The sequence below is a fragment of the Ursus maritimus genome, unplaced genomic scaffold (assembly GCF_017311325.1).
Source record: "Ursus maritimus isolate PB19 unplaced genomic scaffold, ASM1731132v1 scaffold_10, whole genome shotgun sequence".
In the NCBI taxonomy this organism is placed as follows: domain Eukaryota; kingdom Metazoa; phylum Chordata; class Mammalia; order Carnivora; family Ursidae; genus Ursus; species Ursus maritimus.
Genome location: NW_024423344.1, coordinates 33,251,646 through 33,278,847, shown reverse-complemented (window position 1 = coordinate 33,278,847; position 27,202 = coordinate 33,251,646). Strand labels below are relative to the sequence as shown.

The 27,202-nt window shown below is 34.1% G+C and overlaps 1 long non-coding RNA gene across 2 annotated transcripts in view; it reads left to right on the top strand.

Annotated features, from left to right (window-relative positions):
- LOC103677539 overlaps positions 1 to 27,202 on the top strand; it is a 129,025-nt gene that overhangs the window by 71,286 nt on the left and 30,537 nt on the right. The window contains exons 1-2 of one of the 2 annotated variants that reach the window (XR_572430.1): positions 5,103 to 5,254; positions 16,252 to 16,374. This is a non-coding gene — a long non-coding RNA (uncharacterized LOC103677539). Of the gene's footprint in view, positions 1 to 5,102; positions 5,255 to 16,251; positions 16,375 to 27,202 lie in introns of those variants that run through there. The other variant, XR_005832886.1, reaches the window with a different exon arrangement.

Here is a 27,202-nt window from a genome sequence, read left to right as displayed (position 1 = left end):
AAAAACCAGAGCTTGCTGAAAGCTCTGGTATCTTCTGAGAATTCAGCCTACTCTAATATTTAATCTTGAAACACTTAAATTATATGCAGTTCATCCATTCATTCAAAAGTATTTGTTGAGCACCTACTATGTATCATGCATTATTCCAAAATGCCAGGTATAGAGCAGAGAACAAAATAGATAACAATCATTGCTTTAAATGATCTGATGTCTATATAATAAAGGAGATAAGAAATAAATAAATATAGAGAACCATAAGTAATGATAGATGCTGAGGATAAATAAAGAGAGAAAGGACAGGAAGTGTGAACATAAGGGGAAAAAGTTATAAACTTAGAACTAACGGCGGAGTCAAATGTTTTCTTTTATAATCCTTTTACAATATGAAATATAAAGAATTTTCACTGATTTTATTTAATAATAGTGACACTTTAAAATGCTACTTAAAGGCTATGGGAATAAAATAATCGAAGCATAATTATTGATCCAATACAAAGGCCTAAATATGGGAATGCTGCTTAGGTGGAAAATATCATTCTGCAAACTATCATGACAAAACAAATATTTTCAAAATGTTGTTGTAGTATGTTTTTGAGTAAATCACTGGAATCAAGAGAGCTCATGCTAGATCCTTGAAATGATAAGCATGCAATTTCATTTGTATTAATTCACAGATGAGAAGCAATTTTAGAGGCAGATGAACTTATTTCAAGGTTATTTTATGTTACATCCTCTTTTGACAAGAAGGGAAATCTCTCTTAAAAGAAGAAATATTAGATGCATGTGCTAAGCAAGGATTTCTAGTCCCCAGTTTCATCCATTTGCAATACTTAAGAGGTATATGTTGAGAGTTTAAATCAAAAGTGACCAAAAGAGATGATGGCTAGTATTTTTTTTCTAAGCAGAAAATGGCAATTACATTATAAGTATTTAGTTTCCAAGTTTATCACAATAATTTATAGTTATTTGCTCAAAAAGCAACAAACACATCTGTTATTTTCAAGACTCCATTCATATGCAATAGTAAAATGTACTAAATAAGAATTCATTGAGAACTAAGTGTAAGAGTTCTACTGACAGTTTGGAGATAGACATGGAATAGAAAATGATGTATCTTTTGTTTCAGTAAACATCTAATCTAGTGTAAGTGTCGAAAATTTTGTACATGCCTAATTTTTGTTTAATTTTTTTTTAAGATTTTGTTTATTTATTTGATAGAGACAGCCAGTGAGAGAGGGAACACAAGCATGGAGAGTGGGAGAGGAAGAGGCAGGCTCCCAGCGGAGGAGCCCGATGTGGGGCTCGATCCCAGAACCGGGATCACGCCCAGAGCCGAAGGCAAACACTTAACGACTGCGCTACCCAGGCGCCCCTGTTTAATTTTTAAAACTTTTTATTGACGCAAAATATCCATGCCAAAAAGTACACCTATTATAAGTATATAATTAGATTAATTATTACAAACTAAAGATATTCTGATCATCAGCATGCATATGAAGAGTTACCAGCCCGCCAGGCATCATCCTCATTCATGTCCCTTTCCCGTCATTAATTCCTCAACACATCACTATCATGACCTTTATCACTGTCTGTTATTTGCCTGAATTTGTTATGTAAATAGAATCATGCAGCATAGAGTCACTTGTACCTGGAGTCATTACTTTAACACACAGTTTATGAGATTAGATATATCATTGCATTCAGATCTAGATTTTTCAGTCTCAGTGTTGTATAGTGTTCCCTTGCAATGAACACACCCAAAATTATTTTTCTCATCTATTTTTTGGCACTTGCATTGTCCCCAGTTTGAGATATTGCAAAGGGTACTGCCAAAATCATTCTAGCACATATCTTGGATGACCATATTGACAAATTCCTTATAGGTTTTTACCTAAAGAAGATTCGCTGTCCATTGTATGGATGGACGTAGCTTCAGTGGATATCATCAGTTTTCCTAATGGAGTTATACTGATTTAACTGGCACCTGTGTAGTATTAGAGACTCAGTTGTTCCATGTCCCTGACAGTCCCTGGTAATTTCCTGTCTTTTTAAATCTTACCATTTTATTAATAACACACTGGATATTAATTTGCATCATCTAAGACATGATGTTTGAGTAGTATTTTTTCTAGCCATTCTTCAGTTCCCTCAGATTGCCTGAGGGAATGTGGGATAAGGGAGTAATGGGGGCTGGGCTGGTGGAAAGGACTCACTGACCTGTCAGTTCCTTAGTTTCCCATTTAAGCAATTGTTAAGGAATATTTCCATGTCTAATACCAATTTGAACGTCACTGATTTAGAGAATGAAGAAGAAGTGAGGTTTTTTGTTTTTTTTAGCAATACAAAGTCAGATAAAAGTATCCTTCCTTTGTCTTGATATTTTCTTGTCAGATGGAGCATAATTCCCTCCTAGTTTTTGTGCTTATGCCTTTACCCTCTCCTTTGTATCTACTTCAGTTTTTCTTCCTATTTGGTATTCAAAGGCCAGTTCACCTTCAAGTAACATGCTTAGCTACTTTTGTTTCTTCTTCTATGCTCTCTCTTTCTGCACAGTTCCTTCTCTGGTATCCATCACAGGACTTGAAATGTATGCTGTAATGAATGGCATAAAATATTCATGGCATGAATGAAGAAACGAAGAAAAGAGAATGAATGAGTGATGGCGTCCTCACCTAGCTTCACTTACCACCTGCAACCTGATGCCTCAAGCTCAGTCTCTAGACTGGGCTTCTGAACATGGAAATGCCATGGAATGTTATTCTTCATTTTAATGTCAAAGTCTCCTCAAACTCTAAAATAATTTTTCCCCATTTTAAAAATTATATGCTCCCAATTTAGATCTCTTAAAATAAACTCAAATATGAGAATTGTTTTTTTCTAATTAAAAAGTAACAGGCTCATTTTGCAAATTTAGTGAATGGAAGAAAATGAAAAGGTGCTTAACAGTTTAAATTGGGAGACATCACTCTCCTCTCATTCACTTTGCCATTTGTTGCTGTTCTCCACTGAGGATGGTTCCACCATTCACTGAACTTTTTTTTTTAAGATTTTATTTTTATTTATTTATCCGACACACGGAGAAAGTGAGAGAGAGAGAGAGAGAGAGAGAGAGAGAGAGAGGCATCACAAGTAGGCAGAGCAGCATGCAGAGAGGGAGGGAGAAGCAGGCTCCCTGCTGAGCAGAGAGCCCGATGTGGGGCTCAATCCCAGGACCCTGGGATCATGACCTGAGCTGAAGGCAGACAGACACTAAACTGACAGAGCCACCCAGGCACCCCAACCACCATTCTTTGAATTAATGAAGTAAGAAATGATAGGCTCTTCTGGGCCTTTCCTCTCACTTAATCAGCATCCTAGAGATAGCATATTCTCTCAACACTCCTTCACAAATGTGACACTCCATCCCTTCTCTATCACAGCTTTGAAGTTCAGTCTTTCATTGTTTTTCTCCAATGTCACTATATATATAATACATCTAACATTATCTTCTCAAGAGTTGTCTCATTCTAATTTATGTTCTTCATTGGTAGCTGCTAAGATCTGAATGTCTGTGTCCCCTCCAAATTCATATGCTGAAATTCTAACGTATAGGAGGATCATATTTGAAAGTGGGGGCCTTTGAAAATGATTAGGTCATGAAAGTAGAGCCTTCGTGAGTGAGATTAGTGCCCGTACGAAGGAGCCCCAAACAAATCCCTCAGCCCTTGGTCATGTGAGGACACAGCACGAAGGTGCCTTCCATCAACCAGGAAGTGGGCTCTCACCAGATACTGTATCTACCAGTGCCTTAGTGCTTTGATCTTGTACTTCTCAGCCTCGAGAACTGTGAGAAATAAATTTCTGTTGTTTATAAGCCCCTAGTCTATGGTATTTTGTTAAAGCAGCCTGAACATGCTAAGACAGGGAGCTGAAAGTTCTTTCTTAACTTTTTTAACACTCTGATATGTGAAGTCCTATCATGTTGCAATTTTTTTCTTGAGGTTCAAATCTGACATCCTTCTCACTGGATTGTTTTTTTTGTTTCTTTTTTTTAACCACTCCTATCTTTATAGATAATAAACTACTTCTGGATCCTATCAGAAAACTGATAAAACATGATTTCTGGGTGTGTCTGTGAGGGTGTTTCCAGAAGAGATTGCCATTTGAATTAGCGGACTGAGTAAAATTTGCCCTCTCCTGTGCTCACGGGCATTATGTAATCTGTGGAAGGCCTGAGTAGAACAAAGAGACACAGGAAGGGTAAATTCTTTTTTTTTTCTCTCTCTCTTCCTAAACTTGGACATCATATTCTCCTGCCCTGAACATCTGAGCTGCTGGTTCTCAGGTCTTAACAATCTGGGACTCACACCAGGGGCTCCTTGATTCTCAGGCTTTTGGGCTTGGACTGAATTATACCTCCAGCTTCCCTGGTTCTCTAGCGTTCAGGCAGCAGATTGTGGGATTTATTTGCCTCTGTAACTGTGTGAGCCAATTCTTATAATAAATCTCCTCATGCATATATCTATTTATCCTATGGGTTCTGTTTCTATGGAGAACCCTCATACGGGGATTATGTTACAACCAACACCAGTTTTATTTTGGAGAGATGATAGAGCTTGTAGATTCAAATTATCTACAAGCACCAAGAATTACTTGCTCATTTCCACTCTAAACTTGGATCAATTTATCCTGAGACAGAGACTGAATTTGAGGGGTAGAGAAAGAAGTGAGGGATTCTGGATCAGTACTGATCTAAGAATATTCAGGCGACCAAAACAAAAGACAAAGACAAACCTCACATAAGAGTGCTCTGTACTAAATTTGGAGTTTAGTCAAGTTTTGCTATGTAAATTTATGGCTTACAATACTAGCTTAGAGACAGGATATGCAGAGGGGGGACAAACTGTGATAAATAAAATTTTTTTTACAGCTGCTAATGTCTGATAACTGCGCATAATGAGCCTTTGCTTGTTTGAAGCAGATCTCCCTTTGCTCTACAATGAACTTTGGTCACGCTAATCCCATTGCTTAAGGCTGGGTTTACTAAATCCCAGAGGCCTAACTCAAACAAGAAGCACACATTTTTCCAAGTGGTATACAGATTGCAAATGCCTGTCATCATACATACGTTCGATAGGCATCTTGCAAGTGCTGAAACGCCTTGGCAGTGTTAGGACCTGCTCCAGTCTGCTGGGCTCCGCAACGGAATTGTTACCCCTACTCTGACAGCCAGACAGACTGAGCAGTCACTACCCAGAAGAGAAGCTGTGACAAAGTAAGCAATGGCTCTTGCAACTTCCACTCAGAAATGACATTTTCACTTGTATTTCATTAACAAAATAAAATAGAAACTGAAACTATGATAGTAGGAGATACACATGAAGATGTAGTAAAATGTATGTGAAAATAATTAACGGATGAAAATAGGAATTTTTAGTTCTTTTTGGTATTTCATAGCCCTTTATTACTCTTAGGATATATAGAAACGGCTTAGTATGTGTTCCGTCTCCTGTGTGATTTTTTTTCCTGGCAATAATGTGAGAATTTGCTCTTACCGCTCGTTTTTTTACCTTTGATATCTGTATTCCAGTGACTTAACTTTCAGGAATTTTCAAAAATCTCTGCACTTCCTTTTGCCTCTCAACCTTAATACTTGCTCTTCGCATAGATTGGAACATCCCGTTTAACCATTCATCTAATCAATGATACTCAAGATGGTGTTTAGCTGTCTCTGTATCAGAAAAAAAAATGCATGCAAATTCGTAATTCTACTGAAATGCCTTCTACTTCATAATTAGATTATAAAAACAAGTGCTGGATGGAGGCAGTCCTCTGATGACAGAAGGAGAGTGGTAAGAAGAAGAAAAAAATAAATCCAGAAAGGAAAGTAAATACTGAAGTTGAGATTATAAACTATACAGTGACTAAAATGCGCTATACATTTTAGGTTGAGATAGAACTGTAAATAGAAATACCCACAAATCCTAAGGTTTACAGATCAATTTTACTAGCACATAGATGAAGAAAAACAACATTCACAGAACCATAGAAGCAACCTTGTATCACCTCCCTGTCTTTCCACGCTCCCAATAGTCACTATCATGACTTTGACTGCCATCATTGCAAATAGTTTGCTTTTTCAGAACATTACGTAATTAGAATCACACAGTACGTAATTTTTTTATGTCTGGTCGTCTCTGTGTTACATTTTGTGTATGTGTGAAAGTCATCATACTTCTTTGTAGAGTTGTAGATTTTTTTTTCATTACAACATAACATCTGATTGCACGAACATCTCATAACTTACTGTCTATTTAATGATAGATATTTAGGTGGTTTTCATTTTGGTGTTACTGTGGAAGTACTGGGATGAACATTTCTGTGAGATCCATTTCAGATAACTGACCTCAAGAACTGAAAGATAATAAGTTTGTGTTGTTTGAAGCTCCTAAGCGTACAATCATTTGCTAATGGAGCATTAAGAAACTAATATCCTTGAAGTGACCAGACAATTTTATACTTGAAAGAAACCAGAAGTCATTAAAGATGCCTAAGATTGTATATATAATGGGTTAAAAAAGTCATTTTCTGCTTGTACCTACGAAGTTTCACAGAAAAGTGGCTTTATGTATCCTTACGTGTTGTATCAGAAATTTTATCTGAAAAATGTTAATAATTTCAGGCTATTTTATATCAGGTAGGGATTAAATGGGATATCTTACATAATGTATTTTGCATTACTAAACATAAATTATGTTTTACTGTTGAGTTAACTATGAGTTTAATGTATTTATTTTGTACTTTCTAACGCTATGCATTATATTTAGCACTCATTGTTTTTAACAAGATGCCTTTCATTAAGAATTCAGTCTTTCTGTAGAAGAATCATTTTATATCACATAATAATGCAGAATTTTATAAACATTTGAATTACAGACTGCACAAAAGGAAAAACTCATAATTGCAAATGAGGATTTCTAGAACCTCATTAGGGAAGATATTCTTGAGCTATAATATATGATGGATGCCCTTCATTTTATTAAAAAGTTAATACAGAGGTTTTTTAAGCTATTAGAAGACTACCAATAAAACAAGGGAAGAAGATATTTGTTACAGGTGTAATCAGTTTATTAGAGATTAATTAAAAAAAAAAACTTGAATAAAGTGGTTGAAAAATCTAGGACCTAGCAGATGATACAAAGAACTGTAGTATAGAAACAATGTCTTATAACCTTCATAATTGCTAGGGAATCATTCTTTTCTATAACAATGTGCCCTTATGTTTACATTGTTATTATTCCATGTTTTTCTAACCAAATTGTGTCATTGGATTTATCATATGACCAATTTGTAACTTAAAAAAAAAAATACTGATGTTTTCTAAAGAGTATGTGCCAACAGGAAAGAATTACTTAAACAAGCACTATCTTCTCAGTTTAATTAATCAAGCCTTTCACTTAGTCTTTGGAGTATAATTAAATCAGATAGCCTCAGAATGGACTGCTTGCTTGTGCTGCTTAGAAAATATGCTTAACTGCAACAATTTTGCCCATCTCTCAGCTCAACTGTTTTGATTAACAGCCCAACTAAGTTTCTAGCCTTTAATAAAAAACTTTGTTCATGAGAACCTGGGGTATTGGGCAAGAGCTTGAATAATCTTCCTAGATCATTTGCATTTGTCATTAATAACTTTGTGGCCATTATTCAAAATTATCCAGATCTGTAAAATAAACTTAAAATTACAAATAATTTAAAAATATTCAATAATCTCTAACAGTGGGTATTGGGCAAGCAAGTCATTGGCAAGCAAGCAAATCAATATTCCCAAAAGAAAACTCACCACACACACACATACACACACACACACACACACACACACACACAGAGAAACCTACGCTGCCCACCTCCACCAAATATTTCATTTTTAAACATACATATAAGCAGGATCTCAGTTTTCTCTAGGCTTAATTAGGTTTTCTTTCTTATTGCTTCTTAATACACCGTTGTTATAAATTGATGGCTACATTATATGCTTATAAAAGCTTTATCAAACTTATTCCAGAATTTTAGTTTCAATAACTTTAGTTCTGTTATTTTTTTCCAATATTTTCATGGCATTTTTTTTTTTACTTTAGTGTACTTTATGAACATATTGACCTTAAGACATTCTCCTACATTTGGCATTTTCTTACTTACCAGATGGCACTCTTTTATTTTCCCCAAATGTTTACATGAATGTATAATAACTTGTATAAATAGTAGGCTAAAGGTGAAAAGTCATTAAAGGAAGAAGATGGCTGATAGAGCAAGAGCTAAGAGAAGACAGCAATGAGTGGCTGACAAAGCAAAAAAATACAGATGTGTAAAATAAGAGAGAGCCGTTCCTCTGAAACTAAGCAGAAGAAATTAAAATAGATATCTAGGTAGTGAGAAGGGTGTCAGGAAGTTTTAGGAGACCAGGTCAAACAAGCTCTAGGTCTGCAATTAAGCAGGTTTCAAGAGTAGGGGTCGGAATGAGAAAAATTAGGGAAGTGTTTGTAGCTACTGGATCCTTTTCTATTTGAAAAAGTTTGCAAAAGCTGCCAAGATTTAAAATCAGGTTATAGTGACCTAATCTGAATATTTATATTATTTCTGACAGTACCCGATGCATGTGTTTAAAAGTAATCAAAGTAAAATATAGCACAGATAAAAGGCTGGCATAATCTCGGGCGAGCATGGTGAAAAGAGAGGGGTGTAAGAGAATTAGTTTGCTTTCAGTGTAATTTTGATCTAGAGAACTAGGCAAGAGGATTGCAGAATAGGAGCTAATAAACTGAGGGATACTGAAATATGAAAGCATTAGGGATAGCCAGGGAACCAGGATAGGATAGCATTTAAGAATATTACTTGATATCAGTTCTTCCGTTCTATGTCTGCCACCTACTATAGAATATTTGGTTTATTTTCATTAACCGAATGGGAGGAATAATAAAATGTACTTCATAGAATTGAGATGATTAATTTTTTATAAAATGCTTAGTATAATACCTTGCAGAAAGTAGATGCTCAAAAACCCTTTACTATGATTATTACTACGATTTTCCTTTCACAAATTCTGCCGAATTGATTGCTCCCTTTGAGCGCCGTTGCTCCTGTGCGGTTCATTAGCTCCCAGCTAGACTACAGCCATTCGCACAGGTTAACCTCTTTCTTATTAGTCTCTCCCCGCTACAATTTTACGCTTCTGCAGCTATTTTAATCTTCTAAAGAAGACGTAGACTTATGAAAGTCTTCTGCTACAGGTATTTCACTTTGTTCTACTGACCAAAGAATATCCAAATTCCTTAATTAAATGCTAGTACAATCATGTCATTAGTTCATAAGTCATTTAAAAAGTCTAGTCTGTAAAAAAGTAAGTGCCTCAACTAATTCAGTAGTTGCTATATTTGTCCTTGACTATATATACATATATTTTTTTTAATTAGTAAGAATACTTAACATGCAGTTTACACTCTTAACATTTTTTGAGTGCACAATGCAGTATTACTAATTATACCACAATGTTGAACAGATCACTAGAATTTATTCATTTTGCACAAATGAAATTTTGTATCTGTTGAACAACAACTGTCCATTCCTCTATTCCTCCCCCCGCCCCCAGCCCTGGGCCCTGGCAACTGATCTCTTAATCTCTGCTTCTATGAGTTTGGCTACTTGGGATAACTCATGGAAGTGGAATGATACAGTATTTGTCCTTCTGTGACAGGCTTGTTTCACTTTCCATATTGTGCTCCAGCTTTATACATGTTGCTGTATATCGCAGGATTTATTTCCTTTTTGAAACTGAATAATATTGCATTGTATGTTTATGCTACATTTTTATTTTCCATTCGTCTATTGATGGACACTTAGGTTATTTTCACATCTTAGCGTTTGTGAATAATGTTGCAATGAACATGGAAGCACAAGTATCTCTTTGAGATTTTAGGGGATGAAAACCCCTAAGTGGGATTTCTAGTCCTATGGTGGCTCTATTTTTCTTTTCTTCTCTTCCCCTTCCTCTTTCTTTCTTTCTTTTTCTTTCTTTCTTAAATTCAAGTTAGTTAACATATAGTATATTATTCATTTCAGGGTAAGTTTAGTGATTCATCAATTGCATACAACATCCAGTGTTCTTTACATCTAGTGCCGTCCTTAATGCCCATCTCTCAATTACCCCATCCCTCTCACCCACCTCCCCTCCAGCAACCCTCAGTTTGTTTCCAATAGTTAAGAGTTTCTTATGGTTTGCCCCCCCTGTGACTTATTTCACTTGCATAATCCCCCCCCAGTTCCATCCATGTCAATACAAATGTTGACTATTCATCCTTTCTGATGGCTGAGTAATACCCTCTTACACTGTTGGTAGGAATGCAAGCTGGTACAGCTACTCTGGAAAACAGTATGGAGGTTCCTCAAAATGTTAAAAATAAGTGGCTGCACCAGTTTGCATTCCCTATTGTGGCTCTATTTTTAATTTTTTGAGGCACCCCCATACTATTTTCCCTAGGGGCTGTACCATTTTACCTTCTTACCAATTGTGCAAAAGAGTTAGAATTTCTCCACATTCTGGCCAACACTTGTCATCTTTTGTTATTTAAATAATAACCATCCTAACAGATGTGAAGTAATATCGTATTGTGGTTTTGATTTGTATGTCCATGATAGTGAGCATCTTTTCATATACTTGTTGGTCACTTCCAAGTCTTCTTTTAAGAAATGTCTATCTAAAAAAATCTTTTATTTGGTAATCTATTAATAAAAGTATATTTTCCTCTGCCTCTTAAATGTTGTTTTTCTCAATACCTTTTTATAAATGTTTAGAACACTCAATAAAATCCCCTACACAAGTAAAAATTGGCATGAGTGTAATGGTTATTCTTTTCATTATAAAAATACTTATTCTGATCAGCAACCATTAAGACATTCTGAAATGTGCAAGTTTTGTATAAAATTTTGTAGAAATTAAATTTTTCCTTTCAAATAAAAATACAAAGAAAATAAAATATGGAAGTGTTTTATTTGTAATACTTGAAAGGAATAAGAAAGGCATTTGTAAAGTTAAAATTAGTTAATATACACATCATGGCAGTGTGGTATGGTGGAAATGACCAAGGTTTGTGGTAAGAAATCCTTGGACTTATTTTCACTTTGTCTCTAACTAGATGTAGAAACATGTCAAATAATTTTACCTCTATCAGCTTCCTCTGAATCTAAGAAGTAAAGACTGTGAACTAGTAGGTATTTATAGCAGTTCCTTAAATCTCTATGACTTTGGCAATGTAAGCTTCTGTGTACTAATCACTCTACCTTGAAGACTTGTATCTATTTCACAGAGATTTGAGCAAATGAAATGTCTCACTGGGTACTTTAGTAGTTTCTTTCAAATAAGTGAACTATCACTTATCAAAACTTCATTAAGCTAGATAGACTATTCAAGTAGCTACTGACATTACCAGTGAGATGAACTGGCTTGAAGGGGATCAGAAGCACAGTAATATAAAAAGTGTAAAATGCTGAAGACAGCATCCATTTTGCATTGTTGGACCTTGACTGGATATTGCAACACTATTAGTTATTGACAGGATCTCTGTCATCTCTGCATTACAGAAAGATTTTTAATGGTATAATCAACAGCATTGCTAAATATGTTGCAACAGGGTAGTTATAATAATGTATAATTTTTCATTTGAAAAAAATAATGCAAAGCGTTTGAAGATTTCTGCCACTTTGATATCCTCTGTGTGCACTTTTTAATCTATTCTCACATTCTTTTATGCAATATTCAAAGACCTAAAATAGTGTTCCTTTGGTTAAACAGCCTTTCAAATATGTGTTACACATCATTCTTCCTTTGCTTGATTTTACTGTATGAATTAATTTTGCTTCTTTTTGATACTTTTATTATCTTTTCTCTCTTTCTTTATTCAAAATGGACTTTATACATTTTAAATGTTAACTGGTTTGTCCTTGGTAATTCCCTTTACATCAAAGCTTATCTACACCAGGCCAGACATTTCATCTGACATATGCCCTTTACAACACTGGTAGCTATACTCTATTAACACACACTAGGCCTTTGATGACCACAGCTTAAATTTTTGGTTTTAAGGGAAAGAAGGATGATAAAATAGTCTGATTTTAGTTATGTTGTACTAATCAAATCTTGAGGTCCTACAGAAATAATTTAAATTTCCTGCTTGGTATAAAACCACTTAATGAAAATAAGGGCTCTGATTAGAATTAAAATTTACATTTTCTTTTTTTTTTTTTTAAAGATTTTATTTATTTATTTGACAGAGATAGAGACAGCCAGCGAGAGAGGGAACACAAGCAGGGGGAGTGGGAGAGGAAGAAGCAGGCTCATAGTGGAGGAGCCTGATGTGGGCCTCGATCCCGGAACACCGGGATCACGCCCTGAGCCGAAGGCAGGCGCTTAACCGCGGTGCCACCCAGGCGCCCTAAAATTTACATTTTCTAAACTGTCTAAAAACCATTTTCCTTTCTATCCTATGCTAAAACATCTGTACATTTTTTTATTGGAATTGCCCTCTGTTTTCACAATTACCATTGTATTCCATAGAAATTACAGAATAAATTCAAAATACAAATAGGTAAATTAGGAGTCTGATGGGATGGCAGAAAACTGTTAAAATTATTTTTACAACATATTGTGGGACATGTTCCTATGTATGCAGCATTTATTAGAATGAAAAAAAAAATAATGCTAGTTACTATAAGGCAGATAGTCAGGTAGGTCAAATAAGAAGCGATGTATATCCCATGTTATTGCCAAATTGTCCCTACAAAATTTTCACCAATCATTCATGACTGCATTTACATACATTTAAATTTAATGGCATTGGTCCAAAGACAGAACTTTTTCATATATATTACAAAATATATTTTAAAAATATGTTAATCATATAATCACACCTACAAATTGTCTCTATTTTTTTATTAGCATAAAAATAATGATTTATTAGGAGCATGTCATGCACATTTTACATCTGAAAATATATTATGGCACTCTTTGATAGTCAAAGTCACTGATGATAAAGAGATAAAAGATTCATTAAGGATTACTAGAAGAATATTGTTAAAATGTACATACTACCCAAAGCAATCTATATATTGAAGACAATCCTTACCTGAATTCAAATGGCATTTTTTGCATAAATAGAACAAACAATCATGAAATTTGCATAGAACCACAAAAGATCCAAAATTGCCAAATCAATCTTAAGAAAGAAAAACAAAGCTGGAATCAGTTTCTGATTTCAAACTATATTACAAAGAATATACAGTGGGGAAAGTTTTTTTCACAAAAATGGTGTTGGGAAAACTGGACAGCTACATGTAAAATAATGAAACTGGACCTCTCTATTACACCATACACAAGAATCAACTTAAAATGAACTCTAATGTAAGACCTGAAACCAAAAAACTAGAAGAAAACATAGGCAGTAAATTCTTTGACACCGTCTTGGCAATGACTTTTTTTTTTTTTAATTTGACCCAAAGCAAAGGCAACAAAAGCAAAAATCAACAAGTGGAACTAAATCAAACTAAACTCTTTAGCACAGTAAAGAAAACCATCAACAAAATGAAAAGGCAGTTTACTGAATGGGAGAAAATATTTTCAAAGCATACATCTGATAAGGGGTTAATATCTAAAATATATAAGGAACTTATAACTCAACAGCAAGAAGAAGAAGAAAAAGGAGAAGGAGAAGAAGGGGAAGAAGAGGGAGGAGGCAGGGAAGGAGGGGGCTAGGGAGGGAAGAAGTCAGGCTGTAAGGAAGAAATTTAATTTAAAAATTGGCACAGGAACTGAATAGACATTTTTCAAAGTAGACATACGGATGGTCAACAAGTACAGGAAAAGGTGCTCTACATCACTACTCACAAGGCTAATTAAAATTACAACTACAATGAGGTATTACTTCACACCTGTTAGAATGTCTATTATCAAAAACACAAATATTAACAAGTGTGGGTGAGGATGTAAAGAAAAGGAAACCACTGAGCATTGTTGGTGGGAAAGCAAATGATGCAGCCACTATGGAAAACAGTATGGTGGCTCCTGAAAAAATTAAAAATACAACAACCACATGTTCCAGCAATATCCAAAGGAAATGAAAACAGGTTATTGAAGAGATAGCTTTACTCCCACGTTCACTGCAGCATTAATCACAATAGCCGAGATATGGAAACAAACTAAATGTCAATCAATAGTTGAATAAAGAAGATAAGACATTAATATAGATAATAGAATATTATCCAGCTACAAAAAAGAAGAAATCCTATTTCTCATGACAACACTGAAGGACCTTGAGAGCATTATATGAAGTGAAATAAGCTAGACAAAGACAAATATTGTATACTACTACTTAGAATCTTTAAAAAAAAAAGAAAAGTTAAACTCATAGAAACAGAGATAGAAAAGTGGTTGCCAGGGTCTGGGGGGTGGGAGAAATAGGGAGAGGTTGAGAAAGGGTACAAACTTCCAGCTATAAGATGAATAAGGTCTGAGGATCCAATGTAAAGCATGGTAACTGTAATTGATAACACTATGTATGTACAATTGAAATTTTCTAAGAGAATAGAACTTAAATGTTCTCACCTAAATAAATAAATAAATAATGTGGTGGCTGTGTAGATGTGTTAATTTACTAGATGAGGGGAATTCTTTCACAATATTTATATATTCAACATGATGTACACTTTAAATATCTGACAACTTTGTCAATTATATATCAATAAAGTTGAAGTTAAAATTATTAGCTTATAATATTAGAATTTTAGAAATACCATATTAAATTAAGATAAAATGTTAAAAAACTCTGAGTTAAATAAAGTTGTAAATATAAGTCAGTGAGCCTTGTTCTTGATGATAAATTACTCATAAAACAATATAACATCGTATGTAAGAGTATTAATTTGTAGCATGAGACATTATTTGGTAAAAAAAATATTGATTTAAAAATTAATTCGTTGAAAAAAAAATAAGACAAAACCAGAGAGGGAGACAAACCATAAGAGACTCTTAATCATAGGAAACAAACTGAGGGTTGCTGGAGGGGAAGGGGGTGGAAGGTTGGGGTAACTGGGGGTTGGACATTAAGGAGGGCATGTGATGTAATGAGCACTGAGTATTATATAAGGTTAATGAATCACAGACCTGTACCTCTGAAACCAATAATACATTATATGTTAATTAATTGAATTAAAATAATTTTTAAAAAGTAAAACAAAAACAAAAAACAAAACCCTTACTTGGCTGAATAAATTTCCTAAGTGCTAGAATCCTGACACTGTTTGCTTTTGCTGCTTTAAAAAAAAAAAAAAATTATTTGAGAGAGAGAGAGAACAAGCAGAGTGGAGGGAGGGGCAGAGGAAGAGGGAGAAGCAGGTTCTCTGCTGAGCAGGGAACCCAACTTGGGCTCATTCATAGGACCCTGGGATCATGACCCTAGCCGAAGGCAGACACCCGACTGACTGAGCCACCTAGGTGCCCCTTTTGCTTCTCTTTTTGAGTAACCCTCTATGCTAATTCATTTCTTTCTGGATGCACTACATGATAGTAATTGAGTCCATTTTTCTAAATTTGAGGATTCTGCCCACCCCCCCACAATGATATTTTTCTTGCTTTAATTTTGATACAAAGGTTCAAAGCCTGCCTGGACTCTTAGTGGCTCAAAGACTTCCAAAACTCCTTGTCTGCTTTAAAGCTTGATTTTCTTTCTTATGGAAATTGAAAACAAATTTTACAGGTTGATAGTGCATTTCTTCTTCTTTTTTTTTTAATGCAAAGCAGAAAATCAAGGTAGCCATCAATCAGGTGGAAATGATTAGGTAACATTAATTACTATAATGTTTTACTGGCCTTGGAGGGAGATTTGTTCTCGGGGAGAGTATTGATATTTTGGGGATGGAGATCTAAGTATGAAATTCATCCAAACATGTTCATTAATTCATGTTTACTCCACAAGCATATTATTCAATGTTTGCAGTGTTCTATTTGCTCTGCTTAGGTCTGGGAATATGTACGTCTTGGAGATGTGATCTTCCCATAGGCCGTTTAGAGCCTACTAGCAATGATACACATACACAACAAACAAATGAAATAGAGTATGAGGACTGGAAGTATATAGGACACGAATGGTTTACGGGCATGCTTTTGGTTTAGACAACAAAACAAAACAAAAAACAAAACAAAACCCACTGCCTCTTGCCTTTCTCTCCTAGATCCTGCCAATCTATCATTACTGCAGCTTCAAATCTGGCAAGAAGTACAAATTAAGGATTGGGACTAGTATAGAGATTGAAGTTGATGATTGAACAACCAGAAATGTAAACACAGACTTTAAGGTCAGTAGACACTGGATCAACTCTAAATTGCTCAACTCTAAGCAATCGTATCTGAATGAAATGGGAAGAATTTACTCTGCTACGAACAGAGTAATATTTGATGTCAAGAAAATACATGAATTTGTATCTTAAAAAATTACAGAATCTTAACAAAATAATAGCAAACTGAATTTAGAAGCTTGAATTAAAAGGATTGTATACTGTAATCAAGTGGGATCTTTCCCTGGGATGCAAGGTTGGATAAGCATACATAAATCAATTAATGTAAGACACCATATTATAACAATGAAAGATAGAAATCATATGATCGTATCAATAGACACAGAAAAATCATTTGACAAAATTCAACACATTTTCATGATAAAAACTTAACAAATTAGGTATAGATAGAATTTATCACAACATAATAAAGTTCATATGCGACAAACCCACAGCTAACATCACACTCAATGGTGAAAAATGGAAAACTTTTCTTCTAATATCAGGAACAAGACAAGAATACCACTCTTGCCAACTCATTCAATATAGTACTAAAAGTCCCATTGTTGGAGCAATTTGCCAGGAAAAATAAATAAAAGTCATCCAAATCAGAAAGGATGACAGAAAATTGTCTCTTTTTGCAGATGACATGATTGTAAAGATCTCACCAAAGACTGAGTCCAGTAAAGTCGTAGGATACAAAATCAACATATAAAAATCAGTTGCATTTCTATACAGTAACAATTACAGTAACAATTAACTACCCCAAAACAATATATATATATATATTTATATATTTATATATATATATTTATATTTATATTTATATTTTCAGGAGGGTATATTATTCATCCTTTGAAGAAAGGAAATGCTATTATTTTTGAAACATGAATGAACTTGGAGGATGTTATCCTGGGTGAAATAAGCCAGACACAGAAAGACAAAGACTGCATGATTTTATATGGAATCTAAAAAATTATACTTCATATAAGTAGAGAGTAGAATGGTGGTTGCTAGGGGCTGGGAGGTGGAGGAAATGGGAAAATATTGGTCAAAGGGTACAATGTCTCAGTTATGCAGGATTAACAGATTCTGGAGTGCATATTATTGTATTGCATACCTGAAATTCGCTAAAAGAGTTGTTCTTAGGTGTTCTTACAACATTGGCACAAAAGGTAACTATGTAAGCTGATGGACATGTTAATTAGCTTAATGTGGTAATCATTTTACAGAATATATGTATCTCAAAACATCATGTTGTGCATCATGAATGTATGAAAACTTTATTATAACTAAATGAAACGGGAATTTTTTAAAAGAAAAAAAGCAAGGAAAAATGACAGAGCTAGGGAGGAATATTGAGAAATAATTTTATTTAAGCCTCTGATAGGGACTTAGAACAATTGATTTTTACTGTATTATTTTATAGCTCTGAAGTCTTCTGAAAGTAAAAATAATAATGCAATTATTCCTTTCACACATATCACTTTTTATTTAATTGATATCTTGCTTTAACTTTCTGATTCATATCTCTCAAGCCGAAAACAAAAGACTTTGGAACAATTGTTTGACTCCCTCCAGTAATGATGTTCTCCTAAAATTCTTTTCTTTTATGCCCTCTGTATTAGGAACACTTACTCTTTCAAACTAGAAAAAGACCTCCGTTATTCTAATTCACAACATGAATAGGTTAATTTAATAACTGCAACACTCTATATGCCAACAGAATTTTTTTATTGTCTCCCAAAATAAGCTGATTTAATGACATTTTATTTTGCATAAGAGTCAATGTGTTATTATGTTTTTAAATATTTTTATCAAAGCATAATGTTTAGTTCATCTTTCTTAAAGGCAAAATACTTATGATTTTATGACTTCTTATTCTATTTTAACATGAGTATATAAATGTGGTCTCATTAGATTGTTTGTATAGTCTCTATGAGATACAATCAGTGTCACAGGCCAGAGTGTGGTACTATAAAGAATAAATAACATAAACAAATAAGGTGTAAAATCCACAAATGTCAAATAACAAATCTTAGAATGTTTGTATATAAAATGAAAATGTCTCCTCTTATCCCTATGGCAATTACTTTATGCCCTAAAGCATGAGATATGACTGTCCCCATATTAAAAGTTATGATATCAGTGGCTATAAATGCATTGAGTTATATTTTTTTAAAGATTTCATTTATTTATCTGTCAGAGAAAGAAAGGAAGAGAGCGCTCACAAGCAGGGAGAGCGGCAGACAGAAGGAAAGACAGGCTCCCCTCCTAGCAAGAAACCAGATGTGGGACTTGTTTTTTTAATCCTTCCTGAAATCGTTCCTCAACTGGGCAAAGAAAATCAAGTGAAATTGTTTCCTTTTAGAATTTTCAAATATATAAACTTTTTTGAATAAAAAATTTATATACACTTTTACTTTGGAAAAAAAACATTTTTATGAGCAAATAGAAAATTCATTGGAAAGGAAAAAAAAATCAGACCTTTAACTGAGACCTCCAAGAATCTTTAAAAGTCAAATTTAAACAAATATGAGCTCAAAAATAGTAAAATTTCTCTGTAAAATGAATGTTGGCACTGGAACATGATTGAAATATTTTTTTCAATTTATAAATTCACTCTTGGGACTGGATTGAAAGGGGCCATATGTTACCACAAATTTCTTTCCCTGACTTTAACTTGGATAGTACCTCAATTATTGGAGGATGATTTTTATAAAGGATTTTTTTCATACACTTTTAGTGAGGAAAGCGTTGTGACCACCCCGTATAACACATTCTAGTGGCTTAGGACACTCACAGTCAGGGAGTGCTTACTTTTTTCTACAATTTAAGCCTATTCCCTCTTGTCCTCTGTTCAGTGAATAGAGAGAAAAACTATTCACTGTTACTGTACAAGACCTTTTTCATATAACCTCAAACTAATGATCACTCTCCAAGCTTTTTCTTTCTTATTCTTAAATAAATTCACTTCTGTTTACTTATTCTCCATTATACATTTCAAGTAAAGCTTAATTCTTTTTCTTCTCATGTAGGCCTGCTCCAATTTCTTTAGATCTCATATCAACTTTCATTCATGTTTTTAGCTATAAAACATAACACTTGAACTTTCTTTGCCAAAAGATACATTTCTCTACCTTAGAGGCTGAGCTATTTTGAAATGGCAAGAGTAACTGAAAGGAGACAGCTCTGTAATTTACTATAATCTGTTCATGTTAATTAAATTCGGAATATCAGAGGAGAACAGTATTTCTTTAAACTACTTTGAGATGACAGAAAGCAGAACTGGCATATAGTATCTTTGTAATGCTTTTCCAATAGAACCATTTCAGTAGCACGCTAAACTGTCCTCAGATAGTTAGTGCTTCAATCCAAAGGACAATCTGTGAGTGTTTGCAATGGAAAATTGTTTTTATACCTATTATCACAGAGATTATTCATGCATCAACTCATAAAAAGACATATATAGATTATTTAATGAATATTTTGTTCACATCTAAGGGATTAAATTAACTTTGGGCCTCATGGCCCCTAATACTGTAATAAAGGAAATAAAGTTATAAAAAACGGTAACATGAATATGTATCATACAGGCACTATATAAATGCCATTGTCATTCTTAAGTGAGATAATGGCATTCAGAGCACACTAACGAAAGTTTTTGAAAAGCTTGAGCTATTAAATATAATTAAATTCTTACCTCCTGCAGGTAAAATAGGAATGCATGATATAGAAGAGCATTATAGGAAAAGTTTATAGCATAGACACAGAAAGGCTAGACTCCTCTGAAGTTCCACAGTCACTATAGCAGGGCCAGGAACATCACAGAGCTATGGGGGCTGTCTGCTTTCAACAGCAGCAATAAATGGCAAGTATAATGGCCACAGAGTAGGGGGCCTGCTGGTTAGCTTTTAGATTCCCTCCATCTGAGATACTTTTAAGAAGAACTTCAGACCATTAAATCCCACATTTTCATGATTGTTGAGATGGAAGTCTCAGTGTATTCATTTCAAGCATTACATATTAAAAGATTAATTGACTGATTTTATACCATCACTCTACATGCCTAAGTTTCCTTTCTCTTCAACACTTGGTTAAAACTGCCTTCCTGGGGCGCCTGGGTGGCGCAGTCGTTAAGTGTCTGCCTTCGGCTCAGGGCATGATCCCGGCGTTGTGGGATCGAGCCCCACATCAGGCTCCTCTGCTATGAGCCTGCTTCTTCCTCTCCCCTGCCCCCCCGCTTGTGTTCCCTCTCTCGCTGGCTGTCTCTATCTCTGTCAACTAAATAAATAAAATCTTAAAAAAAAAAAAAAAAAACTGCCTTCCTACCATAAACCTGGAGTTTTCTTTTCAAACCTTCTTCATAGCAAAGGAGGCAATTTTACTCATAAGGGGTTTAGCAGATTACACCACTCAATATAGCCTAGAGTCCATTTCTAAGACACTGATTCAAAAATTAACAAAATTACAGATTTTTCTTAAGTTGAAAATATTTCTTATTACTAATGTGAGGATTCACATCAGTGATAACAAAGAACTTTGAAGAATTTTGAGAGTCAGCAAAATAAAATAATGTAAAAGAGAAACTGTTAACTAGAGAACACTGAAGCTGCTAAAAATGGGTGAAACAAAGCTCTATTCTCTGTATAACCACAACATTGCAATGGAGTTATCTTGTGAAGATGCATGTAAAAGAGAAACTTTTTTCAAATAGTTAAAAATCATATACATTGCAATTCCACAATATTTACTTATATAGTTTTATATTTAAAACAATCCTGATAATCAGATAGAAAATGTATTTTTATCTCCATTTGACAACTATGAAAATTATTTTTAATCTATTATTTTATTTTATTTATTTTTTAAAAGATTTATTTATTTGGCAGAGAGAGAGAGAGAGAGAGCGAGCATGAGTGGGGGGAGGGGCAGTAGGACAGGGACAAGCAGACTCCCTGCTAAGCAGGGAGCCCAATGACACGGGGCTCAATCCCAGGACCCTGGGATCATGACCTGAGCTGAAGGCAGATGCTTAACCGACTGAGCCACCCAGGTGCCTCACAACTATGAAAGTTCTAAGGGCATTTTTTCACAGAAATAGAACAAGCAATTCTAAAATTTGTATGGAAGTACCCAAGACCCAAGGAGCCAAAGCAATCTTGGGAAAGACAAACAAAGCTGGAAGCAACACACTTCCTGATTTCAATCTATCTTTCAGAGCTATAGTAATAAAAACAGTGTGGTATTGACATAAAAACACAGATCAATGGAACAGAATAGAGAACCAGAAATAAACCCATATATAGATGGTCAATTAATTTACAACAAAGGAGCCAAGAATATGCAATGGAGAAAGGACAGTCTCGTCAATAAATAGTGCTGGAAAATCTGGACAACTACATGCAAAAGGGTGAAACTGGACCATTATCTTATACCATACACAAAATTAACTTACAGTTGATTAAAGACTTAACCATAAGACATGAAACCATAAAAATCCTAGAAGAAAATAGGCATTAAGGTCTTTGACATAAGTTTTGGCAATGATTTTTTCTTTTTATCTGCCACCAACAGCAGGGAAACAAAAGCCAAAATAAACAAATGTATGACATCAAACTAAAAAGCATCCATTTGGCAAAGGAAACCATCAACAATGGAAAAAGGCAACCTATGGAATGAGAGAAAAATATATGCAAAAAATGTATCTGATAAGGAATTAATATTTCAAATATACAAAGAACTCACAATTCAGTAGCAAAAAAACAAACAATCCAATTAAAAAAGGGTCAGGGGAGCTGAACAGACATTTATCCAAAGAATATACAGCTGAACAATAGGTATATGCAAAGATGTTCAACATTACTAATCATCAGGGAAATGCAAGCCAAAATCATAATTAATTGTCACCTCACACCCGTTAGAATGGCTATTATCAAAAAGATAGATAAAAAGTTTTGGTAAGGATAAGGAGAAAAGGGAACCCTTAAGCACTGTTGATGGGGATATAAATTGGTGCAGCCACTATGCAAAATGTGTGGAGATCCCTCAAAAATTAAAAATTGACTACTGTATGATCCAGCAATTCCAATTTTGGGTATTTATCTGAAGGAAATGAAAACACTACTTCAAAAAGGTATCTGCACCTTTATGCTCATTGCAGCATTACTTACAAAAGCCAAGACATGGAAACAACCTAAGTACCCATGGACCCATAAGTGAATAAAGAAAATGTAGTGTGTGTATGTATATATATACATATATACATTCACACACACACACACACACACACACTGAATATTATTCAACCATAACAACAACCACCACCACAACAAGGAAATCTTGCCGTTTGTGACAACTTGGGTTGAACTTCAGGGCATCATGCTTTGTGAAATAAGTCACACAGAGAAAGACAAATACCACATCATCTCACTTATATGTATCATCTTAAAAAAAAAAAAAAGAAAGAAAAATTATAGATACAGAAAACAGGTTGATGGTTGCCAGAGGTGGGGGCAGGGGGTGGGTGGTGTAGGTGAAGTCAGACAAAAGTACAAACTTCTTCATTACAAAATGAATAAGTCCTGGGGATGTAACATACAGCACAGCAACTACAGTTGTGTATTCAAAATTCTGTATTCAAAATTCTGTAATTCAAAAATTATAACTGTGTGTGGAGATGGATGTTAACTAGACTTATTGTGGTGATCATTTTGCCACATTTATGTATATCGGGTCATTCTGCTGTAAATCTGAAACTAATATATGTTATATGTCAATTATATCTCAATAAAAAACACAGAAAATTGAATTTCAGAGATAAAATAAGTCTCATATTTTGAAAGATACATTATGGTAAACACTGAAGCCTCCCAAATTCTGACTTTGCTCTTTTCTCTGTTGCAGTATTCACATGTACCACTAGAATTGTGCATGCAATTGTCACTGTGTGCCCTCCTTTTCAAAAAATTTGGAGGTTATATTAGTTTTCCTTTACCATGTAACAAATTACAAAACTTCAGTATCTTAAAAGAACAGATATTTATTATAATTTTTGTAGATTAGGAGCCAGGCTCAGCTAGAGTGAATTCTGTGATTATGGCAATAATCAATGTGGCGACTGGATTCTATTCTCATCTGAAGAATCCATTTTCAAGTTCACTCACTTTTGTGGACAGAATTCATTACCCTGTGGTTCTAGCACTGAGGATACCAACTTTTTGCTGACTGTCAGCTAGAGGCCACTGTCAGTTCCTAGAGATCACTGTCACTTGCCCTATGAGCCTCCCAACATGGCCACTTACTTCTCTAAAGACAGAGAAAGGTATCTTGAGTGAGTCTGTTAGCAGGACAGAAGCTTATGTAACATAATTACAGGGTGAGATAGTACATTACCTTTGCCATATTCTATTGGTGACAAGCACATCACAGGTACTGTCAACCCTCAAATGGAGGAAATTGTGCAAACATGAATCCTATGAAGTAGGTATCCTAAGAGGAGTAGCATAGGGTTTGTCTACTGCAGAAATACTCCTGGTAGGATAAATTGATTAGGATTATTAATATGTTATATTAATGTTACTAGAAATTATTTTGTATGCCAATAGGCCAAAGGAGCTATTAAATTTAATTAAATCCTAGCCTCCAATCTCATCATAGTACATGGATCAAGAAATACTTTTTTAAAAAATAATATTCATTCAAGCCATGAAATGCTAGGTATGTGAGATTCTTTGACCATGTACTATAATGTAAATAGCAACCTTTCTGGACTGTCTGAAAGGATGGGAAATTTTTGAACCTCCTATGTTAAAGAAGTCAATAACCTTAACAATTCAGTGGGATGTTTGGCAAAAATGAAGTTACCTTATAGATAACTATAGTTTTTATATCATTCCCATTTCAGCTACAGAACAATAAGAAATACATACTGACCCATATCCAAGTATATTTTAAAGCTCCCTAATTAAAACAAAAGAGAAAAAAAGCCCCAATCATCTTTATTTTCCTTAATGGTTTGCTTCATTTCATAACAGTGCACATGGCTTAATATTTTTCTTCTCTTTTGCCTACAAATCTTAGTACCATTTTTTTCCTTATATTTACAACATAACAATGACTTTTGGTTTTCAAATTATTTTTTGACAGGCTGGAAGGGATCATTTGGTTCTAGGATGTGTTTCTATATCATATTTAATTTTGTATGAAGCCATTTGAGAAAACATAGGAAAAAGAAGTATATTGAAGATATTCAAATACACCCTGTAATTTCCCTAGAATTGGAAAAAGGAAATGTTGAAAAATTGCAGGAAAACCTTCCTTGTGAAATATTCTTGCCATTCCATGAACTGATACGTTTTCTATTAGGAAATGGAGAGCATTAAAAAGTTTAAAATATAATTTGATTATTTTAATTAAGGTTATAGAACAACTTGAATTTAAAACATACTTTATGAATGTTTTATCGAATCAATAAATATGCTAAAGTATATAATGTGTTTTTATATTCTTTGATATTAAAAGAATCAACAAGGGTACATTTATTCATCTAGAATATGCAATATTAAAAAATTATTCCAACTAATGCAAAATCAAAATATGCCCTATCCCATGTAAAACATTGGCATGCAAATTAATGTGAAAATGGACTGGGCTGTAACCTCTTCACAAGTATTTTAATGAAGTAAAGATGAGAATGTTTTAACACATTTTTATACAAATTTACACTACATAATTCAAAATGTGGTAGAATGTAACTGGCAACCAGTCTCAAATATGCATTAACATGACTTGGGGGGATTTGAATATAGTAGAGGAAATTAATATACTTAAGCCTAGCAACCCTCTCCAATGATTTTAATATATTTTTCAATCAATAAAGGAGATCAATAACCAAAATCCTATAAAATTTATAACTTTTTTTTTTAGAAAGGGAGAGAGAGGCTCCATGCCCAGTGGAGCCCTATGTAGGCTCGATCGCACCACCCTAAGATTATGACCTGAGCTGAAGTCAAGAGTCGGGTGCTTAACTGACTTGAGGCACTCGGGTACCCCTATGAGAAAATTTTTAACACTACATTTTTTCCCATCCTTTCCTTTCAATCTCATTTCCCTTCTAGCAGGAAAACCCAACAAACATGGAAGATCTCCCCTTCTCACCCCTTACAGAACATAAAGAATTGCCAGGGATCAAAAAAATTGAAATGCTCCTCTAGACTACTTCAAGGTTCCCTCTCTAATAACTTCTGGCAATATTAACCAGCCCCCCCCTGAGATATTTCAATAACAACTGTTCCTTTCTTTTGAAACAGTACTCATTTTATTAGTCATGGAGCTGCAATTATGGTCCCAGACCTCTCCTCTGCCTTACTCCCACCATGCCCTCAATTGTACCTTATCTCCCATCAATGTCTAAATGCCATGTGTTTCCAAGTGTTCATGTTCTTTAACCTCTGTCTCCTCTGCTTTCTCTTCTCTTTGCTTGGAATTGCAACATCTATTCATCTTTTAGAGCTCAGCACAAGACTGGTCCCTTGCGGGCATCTTTCCATGATATAAGAGCAGAGATAGGTGGTTTTTCTCTTTGCTATTTTTAAAATTTACTCTTTGTATTTTATAAAACTTACATATGTTTTCCCGCTAAGCTTTAATGTTGTAAAGGACATTAACTACATCTGTATTGTACTAATTTTATATACTAAAATCTTGCTAATAACTTCTTACATTTTAAATCCATGACGAAGAACAAAATAATTTAGTAGAAAGCAAATCAGATATATAAAAACAAAGAGATAGACTGCAAAACTTCCATGACATTGTTTTCATTGTGATAAATGGAAATAAAAGTAATGCCTTTGCCAAAGAGTTGCCCAGTATATTCTATGCAATATTACTGAATCATGCAAAATACACAATCTGTTACTAGCATATATAAAAATCTCAATATGTCTTAGTCCTTTTCCTTTTATATATCATAAATGGGCAGTATTGGTTATGTTGTCTAATTCTTCTATAAAATGCTATTTGTGTTAAGAGTACAGATTCACTTACCTATACTAGTTCTTAATACAGTGTTCATAATGAACTCAAAAAATATAGATTAAATGAATGAATGGACAAAACTCCTGCATGTGAACTGTGTACAACAGACATAGTCGAAGTTAAACCAAACAAGGATCTTTCATGCCTTGTAATTTCTAATACTATTTTCTCCAGAAAAATATTCAAAAGCTAAAAATTGAGAGGATCCCAATATAAGTTTCTTATCCAAATCTTTAAAATTATAACTTTATGAGGTGAGTCTTGAGAAATGAGACAAAATGAAAAGACCCCCATTTAATGAATTTAAAACACTCCTTGAAATATTTCACTTCATACATCATTTCATACTTAGCACACTACATCTTCTGATCCCACATGTATCGTATTCATATCAAAGTAGTTTTCCTCTTTTCTTTGTTTTTCAGAACTTAGATCTTTCTCTGCCTGTCTTTCTTGTTGATGTGGGAAACTTCTACTTATATCCTTCAAGATTTAGTAAATAATATTGTCTATATTTTTATTTTGTATTCCATCTATGCCTTCCAAAATAATTCTAGTAGACTGTACTGCATTTCTGATTTTTAATTTAATGATTTATATCTAAAATTGAGATCTAAATTCTTCTAAAGTAAGGACACATATTATTTCCTATTTATATTTGTTTAATTTCTGTCATGTGTTCCCAGAACAAGTTGTCTAGCAAGAGTATGTGATGAATGAGTAAATTATAGATAGAAAATACATAGAAATCTCCTATTTATTTTTAACTATATATATATATATATATATATGTGTGTGTGTGTGTGTG